Source organism: Schistocerca americana, chromosome 7 (genome assembly GCF_021461395.2).
Source record: "Schistocerca americana isolate TAMUIC-IGC-003095 chromosome 7, iqSchAmer2.1, whole genome shotgun sequence".
Taxonomy (NCBI): Eukaryota; Metazoa; Arthropoda; class Insecta; order Orthoptera; family Acrididae; genus Schistocerca; species Schistocerca americana.
In genome coordinates, this window is record NC_060125.1 from 18,118,467 (window position 1) to 18,132,995 (window position 14,529).

Consider the following 14,529-nt stretch of genomic DNA (forward strand, 5'->3'; position numbering starts at 1 on the left):
AGAACCTGCAGTGGTATATTGGAAACTAATACTGCTCTCACAGGAAAGGATCAAAGCACTGACTCAAAGAAGTCTCACTCTTCTTGCACTTAAGGCGGCGTTGTGCCATTTGTATTTAATTCCGATGCGATTTCTGTGTTTTATCGTCAATGTGAAGGTTCAAGGAATACATTGAACCTGCAGTGGTATATCGGAAACTAATACTGGTCTCACAGGAAAGGATCAATTCACAGGCTCGAAGAAGTCACACTCTGCTTGCACTTAAGGCGGCATTCTGCCTTTTGTATTAAATTCCGATGCGATTTCTGTGTTTCATCAGCAATGTGAATGGCCAAGGAATACATTGAACCAGCAGTGGTGTATCGGAAACTAATACTGGTCTCGCAGGAAAGGATTAAAGCACAGACTCTAAGAAGTCTCACTCTTGTTGCACTTAAGGCGGCATTGTGCCTTTTGTATTTAATTCCAATGCGATTTCTGGGTGTCATCGTCAATGTGAAGGTCCAAGGAATACATTGAACCTGCAGTGGAGTATCGGAAACTAATACTGGTCTCACAGGAAAGGATCAATGCACTGACTCTAAGATGTCTCACTCTTCTTGCATTTAAGGCGGCATTGTGCCTTTTATATTTAATTCCGATGCGATTTCTGTGTTTCATCGTCAGTGTATAGGTCCATGGAATACACTGAACCTGCAGTGGTGTAACGGAAAATAATACTGCTCTCACAGGAAAAGATCAAAGCACTGACTCTAAGAAGTCTCACTCTTCTTGCACTTAAGGCGGCACTGTGCCTTTTGTATTTAATTCCGATCTAATTTCAGTGTTTCATCGTCAATGTGACGGTCCAAGGAATGCATTGAACCTGCAGTGCTTTATCGGAAACTAATACTGGTCTCACAGGAAAGGATCAAAGCACAGACTCTAAGAAGTTTCACTCTTCTTGCAATTAATGCGGCATTGTGCCTTTTGTATTTCATTCCGATGCGATTTCTGTGTTTCTTCGTCAATGTGAAGGTCCATGGAATACATTGAACCTGCAGTGGTGTATCGGAAACTAATACTGCCCTTACAGGAAAGGATCAAAGCACTGACTCTAAGGAGTCTCACTCTTCTTGCACTTAAGGCGGCATTGTGCCTTTTGTATTTAATTCCGATCTAATTTCAGTGTTTCATCGTCAATGTGTATGTCCATGGAATACATTGAACCTGCAGTGGTGTATCGGAAACTAATACTGGTCTCACAGGGAATAATCAAATCACCGACTGTAAGAAGAGTCTCTATTCTTGTACTTAAAGCTGCATTGTGCCTTTTGTACTTAATTCCGACGCGATTTCTGAGTTTCATCGTCAATGGGAAGATACAAGGAATACAATGAACCTGCAGTGGTGTGTCGGAAACTAATACTGGTCTCACAGGGAATGCTGAAAGCACCGACTGTAAGAAGAGTCTCTGTTCTTGTACTTAAGGTAGCATTGTGCCTTTTGTATTTAATTCCGATGCGATTTCTGTGTTTCATCGTCAATGTGTATGTCCAAGGAATACATTGAACCTGCAGTGGTGTATTGGAAAGTAATACTGGTCTCACAGGAAAGGATCAAAGCACAGACTCTAAGAAGTCTCACTCTTCTTGCACTTAAGGCGGCGTTGTGCCATTTGTATTTAATTCCGATGCGATTTCTGTGTTTCATCGTCAATGTGAAGGTTCAAGGAATACATTGAACCTGCAGTGGTATATCGGAAACCAATACTGGTCTCACAGGAAAGGATCAATTCACAGGCTCGAAGAAGTCACACTCTTCTTGCACTTAAGGCGGCATTCTGCCTTTTGTATTAAATTCCGATTCGATTTCTGTGTTTCATCAGCAATGTGAATGTCCAAGGAATACATTGAACCTGCAGTGGTGTATCGGCAACTAATACTGGTCTCACAGGAAAGGATCAAAACACAGACTCTAAGAAGTGTCCCTCTTCTTGCACTTAATGCGGCATTGTGCCCTTTGTATTTAATTCCGATGCGATTTCTGTGTTTCATCGTCAATGTGAAGGTCCAAGGAATACATTGACTCTGCAGTGGAGGATCGGAAAATAATACTGGTCTCACAGAAAGGATCAAAGCACAGACCCTAAGGAGTCTCACTCTTCTTGCACTTAAGGTGGCACTGCACCTTTTGTATTTAATTCCGATGTAATTTCAGTGGTTTATCGTCAATGCGTATGTCCTATTAATACATTGAAACTGCAGTGGTGTATCGGACACTAATAATGGTCTCCCAGGAAAGGATCAAAGCACAGACTCTAAGAAGTCTCACTCTTCCTGCACTTAAGGTGGCATTGTGAGTTTAGTATTCAATTCCGATTTAATTTCTCTGTTTCATCGACAATGTGAAGATCCAAGGAGTACATTGAACCTGCAGTGGTATGTCGGAAACTAATACTGGTCTCACATGAAAGGACCAAAGCATAGACTCTAAGAAGTCACACTCTTCTTGCACTTAAAGCGGCATTGTGCCTTTTGTATTTAATACCGATGAGATATCTGTGTTTCATCGTCAATGTTAATGTCCAAGGAATACATTGAACCTGCAGTGGTGTATCGGAAACTAATACTGATCTCACAGGAAAGGATCAAAGCACAGACTCTAAGAAGTCTCACTCTTCTTGCACTCAAGTCGCATTGTGCCTTTTGTATTTAATTCCGATCTAATTTCAGTAGTTCTTCGTCAGTGTGTATGTCCAAGGAATACATTGAACATGCAGTGGTGTATCGGAAACTAATACTGGTCTCGCAGGAAGGGATCAAAGCACAGACTCCAAGAAGTCTCACTCTTGTTGCACTTAAGGCGGCAATGTGCCTTTTGTGTTTAATTCCGACGCGATTTTAGTGTTTCATCGTCAATGTGTATGTCCAAGGAGTACATTGTACCTGCAGTGGTGTGTCAGAAACTAATACTGGTCTCGCAAGGTATGCTCAAAACACCGGCTGTAAGAAGAGTCTCTATTCTTATACTTATGGCGGCATTGTGCCTTTTGTATTTAATTCCGACGCGATTTCTGTGTTTCATCGTCAATGTGAAGGTCCAAGGAGTATATTGAACGTGCAGTGGTGTTTATCGGAAACTAATGCTGGTCTCACAGGAAAGGATCAAAGCACAGACTCTAAGAAGTCACACTCTTCTTGCACTTAAGGCGGCATTGTGCCTTTTGTATTTAATTCCGATGCGATTTCTGTGTTTCATAGTCAATTTGAAGGTCCAAGGAATACATTGAACCTGCAGTGGTGTATCGGAAACTAATACTGGTCTCAAAGGAAAGGATCAAAGCACAGACTCTAAGAAGTCTCACTCTTCTTGCACTTAATGCGGCATTGTTAGTTTTGTATTCTATTCCGATTTAATTTCAGTGTTTCATCAGCAATGTGTATGTCCAAGGAATACATTGAACCTGCAGTGGTGTGTCAGAAACTAATACTGGTCTCACAGGGAAAGCTCAAATCACCGACTGAAAGAAGAGTCTCTATTCTTGTACTTAAGGCGGCATTGTGCCTTTTGTATTTAATTCCGATGCGATTTCTGTGTTTTATCGTGAATGTGAAGGTCCAAGGAATACATTGAACCTGCAGTGGTGTATCGGAAACTAATACTGGTTTCACAGGAGTAGATCAAAGCACAGACTCTAAGAAGTCTCATTCTTCTTGCACTTAAGGCGGCATTGTGGCTTTTGTATTTAATTCCGATGCGATATCTGTGTTTCATCGTCAATGTGAATGTCCAAGGAATACATTGAACCTGAGTGGTGTATCGGAAACTAATACTGGTCTCACAGTAAAGGATCAAAGCACAGACTCTAAGAAGTCTGACTCTTCTTGCATTTAAGTCGCATTGTGCCTTTCTTATTTAATTCCGATCTAATTTCAGTGGTTCATCGTCAACGTGTATGTCCAAGGAATACATTGACCCTGCAGTGGTGTATCGGAAACTAATACAGGTCTCACAGGAAAGGATCAAAGCACAGACTCTAAGAAGTCTCACACTTCTTGCACTTAAGTCGTATTGTGCCTTTGGTATTTAATTCCGATCCAATTTCAGTGTTTCATTGGCAACGTGTATGTCCAAGAAATACATTGAACCGGCAGTGGTGTATCGGAAACTAATACTGGTCTCACAGGGAATGCTCAAAGCACCGACTGTAAGAAGAGTCTCTTTTCCTGTACTTATGGCGGCATTGTGAATTTTGTATTTAATTGCGATGCTATTTCTGTGTTTCATCATCAATGTGAAGATCCAAGGAATACATTGAACCTGCAGTGGTGTATCGGAAACTAATACTGGTCTCACAGGGAAAGCTCAAATCACCGACTGTAAAAAGAGTCTCTATTCTTGTACTTAAGGCGGCATTGTGCCTTTTGTGTTTAATTCCGATGCGATTTCTGTGTTTCATCGTCAATGTGAATGTCCAAGGAATACATTGAACCTGCAGTGGTGTATCGGAAACTAATACTGGTCTCACAGGAAAGGATCAAAGCACAGACTCTAAGAAGTCTCACTCTTCTTGCACTTAATGCGGCATTGTGAGTTTTGTATTCTATTCCGATTTAATTTCAGTGTTTCATCGTCAATGTGTATGTCCAAAGAATACATTGAACCTCCAGTGGTGTGTCAGAAATTAATACTGGTCTCACAGAGAATGCTCAAAACACCGACTGTAAGAAGAGTCTCTATTCTTATACTTAAGGCGGCATTGTGCATTTTGAATTAAATTGCGATGCGATTTCTGTGTTTTATCGTCAATGTGAAGGTTCAAGGAATACATTGAACCTGTAGTGGTGTATCGCAAACTAATACTGGTCTCACAGAAGAGGATCAAAGCACAGACTGTAAGAAGTCTCATTCTTCTTGCACTTAAGGCGGTATTGTGGCTCTTGTATTTAATTCCGATGCGATTTCTGTGTTTCATCGTCAATGTGAGGGTCCAAGGAATACATTGAACCGGCAGTTTTGTATCGCAAACTAATACTGGTCTCACAGGAAAGGATCAAATCACAGACTCTGAGAAGTTGCACTTAAGGCGGCATTGTGGGTTTTGTATTAAATTCCGATTTAATTTCAGTGTTTCATCGTCAATGTGTATGTCCAAGGAATACATTGAACCTGCAGTGGTGTGTCAGAAATAAATACTGGTCTCACAGGGAATGCTCAAAACACCGACTGTAAGAAGAGTCTCTATTCTTATACTTAAGGCGGCATTGTGCCTTTTGTATTTAATTCCGATGCGATTTCTGTGTTTCATCGTCAATGTGAATGTCCAAGGAATACATTGAACCTGCAGTGGTGTATCGGAAACTAATACTGGTCTCACAGGAAATGATCAAAGCACAGACCCTAAGAAGTATCACTCTTCTTGCACTTAAGGCGGCATTGTGCCATTTGTATTTCATTCCGATGCGATTTCTGTGTTTCATCGTCAATGTGAAGGTCCAAGGAATACATTGAACCTGCAGATGTGTATCGGAAACTAATACTGGTCTCCCAGGAGTAGATCAAAGCACAGACTCTAAGAAGTCTCATTCTTCTTGCACTTAAGGCGGCATTGTGGCTTTTGTATTTAATTGCGATGCGATATCTGTGTTTCATCGTCAATGTGTATGTCCAAGGAATACATTGAACCTGAGTGGTGTATCGGAAACTAATACTAGTCTCACAGTAAAGGATCAAAGCACAAAGAGGTCTGACTCTACTTGCACTTAAGTCGCATTGTGCCTTTTTTATTTAATTCCGATCAAATTTCAGTAGTTCATCGACAGTGTGTATGTCCAAGGAATACATTGAACCTGCAGTGGTGTATCGGAAACTAATACTGGTCTCACAGGGAAAGCTCAAATCACCGAAAGTATGAAGAGTCTCTATTTTTGTACTTAAGGCGGCATTGTGCCTTTTGTATTTAATTCCGATGCGATTTCTGTATTTCATCGTCAATGTGAATGTCCAAGGAATACATTGAACCTGCAGTGGTGTATCGGAAACTAATACTGGTCTCACAGGAAATGATCAAAGCACAGACCCTAAGAAGTATCACTCTTCTTGCACTTAAGGTGGCATTGTGCCATTTGTATTTCATTCCGATGCGATTTCTGTGTTTCATCGTCAATGTGAAGGTCCAAGGAATACATTGAACCTGCAGATGTGTATCGGAAACTAATACTGGTCTCACAGGAAAGGATCAAATCACAGACTCTGAGAAGTCTCACTCTTCTTGCACTTAAGGCGGCATTGTGAGTTTTGTATTAAATTCCGATTTAATTTCAGTGTTTCATCGTCAATGTGTATGTCCAAGGAATACATTGAACCTGCAGTGGTGTGTGAGAAACTAATACTGGTCTCACAGGGAATGCTCAAAACACCGACTGTAAGAAGAGTCTCTATTCTTATACTTAAGGCGGCATTGTGCCATTTGTAATTAATTCCGATGCGATTTCTGTGTTTTATCGTGAATGTGAAGGTCCAAGGAATACATTGAACCTGCAGTGGTGTATCGGAAACTAATACTGGTCTCACAGGAGAGGATCAAAGCACAGACTCTAGGAAGTCTCATTCTTCTTGCACTTCAGTCGTATTGGGCCTTTTGTATTTAATTCCGATCTAATTTCAGTGTTTCATCGTCAACGTGTATGTCCAAGGAATACATTGAACCTGCAGTGGTGTATCGGAAACTAATACTGGTCTCACAGGGAATGCCCAAAGCACCGGGTGTAAGAAGAGTCTCTGTTCTTGTACTTAAGGCGGCATTGTGCCTTTTGTATTTAATTCAGATGCGATTTCTGTGTTTCATCGTCAATGTGTATGTCCAAGGAAAACATTGAACCTGCAGTGGTGTATCGGAAACTAACACTGGTCTCACAGGAAAGGATCAAAGCACAGACTCTAAGAAGTCTCACTCTTCTTGCACTTAATGCGGCATTGTGCCTTTTTTATTTAATTCCGATGCGATTTCTGTGTTTCATCGTCAATGTGAAGGTCCAAGGAATACATTGACCCTGCAGTGGAGTATCAGAAACTAATACTGGTCTCACAGGAACGGATCAAAGCACAGTCTCTAAGAAGTCTCACTCTTCTTGCACTTAAGGTAGCACTGCGCATTTTGTATTTAATTCCGATGTAATTTCAGTGGTTTATCGTCAATGTGTATGTCCTAGGAAAACATTGAACCTGCAGTGGTGTATCGGAAACTAATACAGGTCTCACAGGAAAGCATCAAAGCACAGACTCTAAGAAGTCTCACTCTTCTCGCACTTAAGGTGGCATTGTGCCTTTTGTATTAAATTCCGAAGCGATTTCGGTGTTTCATCGTCAATGTGAAGGTCCAAGGAATACATTGAATCTGCAGTGGTATATCGCAAACTAATACTGGTCTCACAGGAAAAGATCAATGCACAGACTCTAAGAAGTCTCTCTCATCTTGCACTTAAGTCGGCATTGTACCTTTTGTATTTAATTCCGATGCGATTTCTGTGCTTCATCGTCAAGGTGAAGGTCCAAGGAATACATTGAATCTGCAGTGGTATATCGCAAACTAATACTGGTCTCACAGGAAAGCACCAATGCGCAGACTCTAAGAAGTCTCTCTCATCTTGCACTTAAGGCGGCATTGTACCTTTTGTATTCAATTCCGATATAATTTCAGTGTTTCATCGTCAATGTGTATGTCCAAGGAGTACATTGTACCTGCAGTGGTGTGTCAGAAAGTAATACTGGTCTCACAGGCAATGCTCAAATCACAGACTGTAAGAAGTGTCTCTATACTTATACTTAACGCGGCTTTGTGCCTTTTGTATTTAATTCCGACGCGATTTCTGTGTTTCATCGTCAATGTGAAGCTCCAAGGAGTACATTGAACCTGCAGTGGTGTATTGGAAATTAATATTGGTCTCAAAGGAAAGGATCAAATTACAGACTCTAAAAAGTCACACTCCTCTTGCACTTAATGCGGCATTGTGCCTTTTGTATTTAATGCCGATGGGATATCTGTGTTTCGTCGTCAATGATAATGTCCAAGGAACATATTGAACCTGCAGTGGTGTATCGGAAACTAATACTGGTCTCACAGGAAAGGATCAAAGCAAAGTCTCTAAGAAGTCTCACTCCTCTTGCACTTAAGTCGCATTGTGCCTTTTGTATTTAATTCCGATCTAATTTCAGTGTTTCATCGCCAACGTGTATGTCCAAGGAATACATTGAACCTGCAGTGGTGTATCGGAAACTAATACTGGTCACACAGGAAAGGATTAAAGCACAGACTCTAAGAAGTCTTACTTTTCTTGCACTTAAGTCGTATTGTGCCTATTGTATTTAATTCTGGTCTAATTTCAGTGTTTCATCGTCAACGTGTATGTCCAAGGAATACATTGAACCTGCAGTGGTGCATAGGAAACTAATACTGGTTCACAGGAAAGGATCAAAGCACAGACTATAAGAAGTCCCACTCTTCTTGCACTTAAGGCGGCATTGTGCCTTTTGTATTTAATAGTGATGCGATTTCTGTGTTTTATCATCAATTTGAAGGTCCAAGGAATACATTGAACCTGCAGTGGTGTATCGGAAACTAATACTGGCCTCACAGGAAAGGATCAAAGCACAGACTCTAAGAAGTCTCACTCTTCTCGCACTTAAGGCGGCATTGTGCCTTTTGTATTTAAGTCCGATGCGATTTCTGTGTTTCATCGTCAATGTGAAGGTCCAAGGAATACATTGAATCTGCAGTGGTATATCGGAAACTAATACTGGTTTCACAGGAAAGGATCAATGCACAGACTCTAAGAAGCCTCTCTCTTCTTGCACTTAAGGCGGCATTGTGCCTTTTGTATTTAATTCTTATGCGATTTCTGTGTTTCATCGTCAATGAGAAGGTCCAAGGAATGCATTGAATCTGCAGTGGTGTATCGGAAAGTAATACTGGTATCGCACGAAAGGATCAAAGCACTGACTCTAAGATGTCTCACTCTTGTTGCACTTAAGGCGGCATTGTGCCTTTTGTATTTAATTCCGATGCGATTTCTGTGTTTCATCGTCAATGTGAAGGACCAAGGAATAAATTGAACCTGCAGTGGAGTATCGGAAACTAATACTGGTCTCACAGGAAAGGATCACTGCAGAGACTTTAAGAAGCCTCACTCTTCTTGCACTTAATGCGGCATTGTGAGTTTTGTATTCAATTCCGATATAATTTCAGTTTTTCATCGTCAATGTGTATGTTCAAGGAGTACATTGTACATGCAGTGGTGTGTCAGAAACTATTACTGGTCTCACAGGGATGCTCAAAACACCGACTGTAAGAAGTGTCTCTATTCTTATACTTAATGCGGCATTGTGCCTTTTGTATTTAATTCCGACTCGATTTCTGTGTTTCATCGTGAATGTGAAGGTCCAAGGAGTACATTGAACCTACAGTGGTGTATGGGAAACTAATACTGGTCTCACAGGAAAGGATCAAAGCACAGACTCTAAGAAGTCACACTCTTCTTGCACTTAAGGCGGCATTGTGCCTTTTGTATTTAATACCGATACGATTTCTGTGTTTCATCGTCAATGTGAATGTCAAAGGAATACATTGAACCTGCAGTGGTGTATCGGAAACTAATACTGGTCTCACGGGAAAGGATCAAAGCACAGACTCTAAGAAGTCTCACTCATCTTGCACTTAAGGCGGCATTGTGAGTTTTGTATTCAATTCCGATTTAATTTCAGTGTTTCATCGTCAATGTGTATGTCCAAGGAATACATTGAACCTGCAGTGGTGTGTCAGAAAGTAATACTGGTCTCACAGGGAATGCTCAAGGCACCGGGTGTAAGAAGAGTCTCTGTTCTTGTACGTAAGGCGGAATTGTGCCTTTTGTATTTAATTCCGATGAGATTTCTGTGTTTCATCGTCAATGTGAATGTCCAAGGAATACATTGAACCTGCAGTGATGAATCGGAAACTAATACTGGTCTCACAGTAGAGGATCAGAGCACAGACTCTAAGAAGTCACACTCTTCTTGAACTTAAGGCGGCATTGTGCCTTTTGTATTTAATACCGATGCGATTTCTGTTTTTTATCGTCAATGTGAATGTCCAAGGAATACATTGAACCTGCAGTGGTGTATCGGAAACTAATACTGGTCTCACAGGGAAAGCTCAAAGCACCGACTGTAAGAAGAAACTGTATTCTTGTACTTAAGGCGGCATTGTGCCTTTTGTATTTAATACCGATGCGATTTCTGTTTTTTATCGTCAATGTGAATGTCCAAGGAATACATTGAACCTGCAGTGGTGTATCGGAAACTAATACTGGTCTCACAGGGAAAGCTCAAAGCACCGACTGTAAGAAGAGGCTGTATTCTTGTACTTAAGGCGGCATTGTGCCTATTGTATTTAATTCCGATGCGATTTCTGTGTTTCATCGTCAATGTGAAGGTCCAAGGAATACATTGAACCTGCAGTGGAGTATCGGAAACTAATACTGGTCTCACAGGAAAGGATCAATGCACAGACTCTAAGAAGTCTCACTCGTCTTGCACTTAAGGGGCATTGTGCCTTATGTATTTAATTCCGATGCGATTTCTGTGTTTCATCGTCAATGTGAAGGTCCAAAGAATACATAGAACCTGCAGTGGTATATTGGAAACTAATACTGCTCTCACAGGAAAGGATCAAAGCACTGACTCAAAGAAGTCTCACTCTTCTTGCACTTAAGGCGGCGTTGTGCCATTTGTATTTAATTCCGATGCGATTTCTGTGTTTTATCGTCAATGTGAAGGTTCAAGGAATACATTGAACCTGCAGTGGTATATCGGAAACTAATACTGGTCTCACAGGAAAGGATCAATTCACAGGCTCGAAGAAGTCACACTCTGCTTGCACTTAAGGCGGCATTCTGCCTTTTGTATTAAATTCCGATGCGATTTCTGTGTTTCATCAGCAATGTGAATGGCCAAGGAATACATTGAACCAGCAGTGGTGTATCGGAAACTAATACTGGTCTCGCAGGAAAGGATTAAAGCACAGACTCTAAGAAGTCTCACTCTTGTTGCACTTAAGGCGGCATTGTGCCTTTTGTATTTAATTCCAATGCGATTTCTGGGTGTCATCGTCAATGTGAAGGTCCAAGGAATACATTGAACCTGCAGTGGAGTATCGGAAACTAATACTGGTCTCACAGGAAAGGATCAATGCACTGACTCTAAGATGTCTCACTCTTCTTGCATTTAAGGCGGCATTGTGCCTTTTATATTTAATTCCGATGCGATTTCTGTGTTTCATCGTCAGTGTATAGGTCCATGGAATACACTGAACCTGCAGTGGTGTAACGGAAAATAATACTGCTCTCACAGGAAAGGATCAAAGCACTGACTCTAAGAAGTCTCACTCTTCTTGCACTTAAGGCGGCATTGTGCCTTTTGTATTTAATTCCGATCTAATTTCAGTGTTTCATCGTCAATGTGACGGTCCAAGGAATGCATTGAACCTGCAGTGCTTTATCGGAAACTAATACTGGTCTCACAGGAAAGGATCAAAGCACAGACTCTAAGAAGTTTCACTCTTCTTGCAATTAATGCGGCATTGTGCCTTTTGTATTTCATTCCGATGCGATTTCTGTGTTTCTTCGTCAATGTGAAGGTCCATGGAATACATTGAACCTGCAGTGGTGTATCGGAAACTAATACTGCCCTTACAGGAAAGGATCAAAGCACTGACTCTAAGGAGTCTCACTCTTCTTGCACTTAAGGCGGCATTGTGCCTTTTGTATTTAATTCCGATCTAATTTCAGTGTTTCATCGTCAATGTGTATGTCCATGGAATACATTGAACCTGCAGTGGTGTATCGGAAACTAATACTGGTCTCACAGGGAATAATCAAATCACCGACTGTAAGAAGAGTCTCTATTCTTGTACTTAAAGCTGCATTGTGCCTTTTGTACTTAATTCCGACGCGATTTCTGAGTTTCATCGTCAATGGGAAGATACAAGGAATACAATGAACCTGCAGTGGTGTGTCGGAAACTAATACTGGTCTCACAGGGAATGCTGAAAGCACCGACTGTAAGAAGAGTCTCTGTTCTTGTACTTAAGGTAGCATTGTGCCTTTTGTATTTAATTCCGATGCGATTTCTGTGTTTCATCGTCAATGTGTATGTCCAAGGAATACATTGAACCTGCAGTGGTGTATTGGAAAGTAATACTGGTCTCACAGGAAAGGATCAAAGCACAGACTCTAAGAAGTCTCACTCTTCTTGCACTTAAGGCGGCGTTGTGCCATTTGTATTTAATTCCGATGCGATTTCTGTGTTTCATCGTCAATGTGAAGGTTCAAGGAATACATTGAACCTGCAGTGGTATATCGGAAACCAATACTGGTCTCACAGGAAAGGATCAATTCACAGGCTCGAAGAAGTCACACTCTTCTTGCACTTAAGGCGGCATTCTGCCTTTTGTATTAAATTCCGATTCGATTTCTGTGTTTCATCAGCAATGTGAATGTCCAAGGAATACATTGAACCTGCAGTGGTGTATCGGCAACTAATACTGGTCTCACAGGAAAGGATCAAAACACAGACTCTAAGAAGTGTCACTCTTCTTGCACTTAATGCGGCATTGTGCCCTTTGTATTTAATTCCGATGCGATTTCTGTGTTTCATCGTCAATGTGAAGGTCCAAGGAATACATTGACTCTGCAGTGGAGGATCGGAAAATAATACTGGTCTCACAGAAAGGATCAAAGCACAGACCCTAAGGAGTCTCACTCTTCTTGCACTTAAGGTGGCACTGCACCTTTTGTATTTAATTCCGATGTAATTTCAGTGGTTTATCGTCAATGCGTATGTCCTATTAATACATTGAAACTGCAGTGGTGTATCGGACACTAATAATGGTCTCCCAGGAAAGGATCAAAGCACAGACTCTAAGAAGTCTCACTCTTCCTGCACTTAAGGTGGCATTGTGAGTTTAGTATTCAATTCCGATTTAATTTCTCTGTTTCATCGACAATGTGAAGATCCAAGGAGTACATTGAACCTGCAGTGGTATGTCGGAAACTAATACTGGTCTCACATGAAAGGACCAAAGCATAGACTCTAAGAAGTCACACTCTTCTTGCACTTAAAGCGGCATTGTGCCTTTTGTATTTAATACCGATGAGATATCTGTGTTTCATCGTCAATGTTAATGTCCAAGGAATACATTGAACCTGCAGTGGTGTATCGGAAACTAATACTGATCTCACAGGAAAGGATCAAAGCACAGACTCTAAGAAGTCTCACTCTTCTTGCACTCAAGTCGCATTGTGCCTTTTGTATTTAATTCCGATCTAATTTCAGTAGTTCTTCGTCAGTGTGTATGTCCAAGGAATACATTGAACATGCAGTGGTGTATCGGAAACTAATACTGGTCTCGCAGGAAGGGATCAAAGCACAGACTCCAAGAAGTCTCACTCTTGTTGCACTTAAGGCGGCAATGTGCCTTTTGTGTTTAATTCCGACGCGATTTTAGTGTTTCATCGTCAATGTGTATGTCCAAGGAGTACATTGTACCTGCAGTGGTGTGTCAGAAACTAATACTGGTCTCGCAAGGTATGCTCAAAACACCGGCTGTAAGAAGAGTCTCTATTCTTATACTTATGGCGGCATTGTGCCTTTTGTATTTAATTCCGACGCGATTTCTGTGTTTCATCGTCAATGTGAAGGTCCAAGGAGTATATTGAACGTGCAGTGGTGTTTATCGGAAACTAATGCTGGTCTCACAGGAAAGGATCAAAGCACAGACTCTAAGAAGTCACACTCTTCTTGCACTTAAGGCGGCATTGTGCCTTTTGTATTTAATTCCGATGCGATTTCTGTGTTTCATAGTCAATTTGAAGGTCCAAGGAATACATTGAACCTGCAGTGGTGTATCGGAAACTAATACTGGTCTCAAAGGAAAGGATCAAAGCACAGACTCTAAGAAGTCTCACTCTTCTTGCACTTAATGCGGCATTGTTAGTTTTGTATTCTATTCCGATTTAATTTCAGTGTTTCATCAGCAATGTGTATGTCCAAGGAATACATTGAACCTGCAGTGGTGTGTCAGAAACTAATACTGGTCTCACAGGGAAAGCTCAAATCACCGACTGAAAGAAGAGTCTCTATTCTTGTACTTAAGGCGGCATTGTGCCTTTTGTATTTAATTCCGATGCGATTTCTGTGTTTTATCGTGAATGTGAAGGTCCAAGGAATACATTGAACCTGCAGTGGTGTATCGGAAACTAATACTGGTTTTACAGGAGTAGATCAAAGCACAGACTCTAAGAAGTCTCATTCTTCTTGCACTTAAGGCGGCATTGTGGCTTTTGTATTTAATTCCGATGCGATATCTGTGTTTCATCGTCAATGTGAATGTCCAAGGAATACATTGAACCTGAGTGGTGTATCGGAAACTAATACTGGTCTCACAGTAAAGGATCAAAGCACAGACTCTAAGAAGTCTGACTCTTCTTGCATTTAAGTCGCATTGTGCCTTTC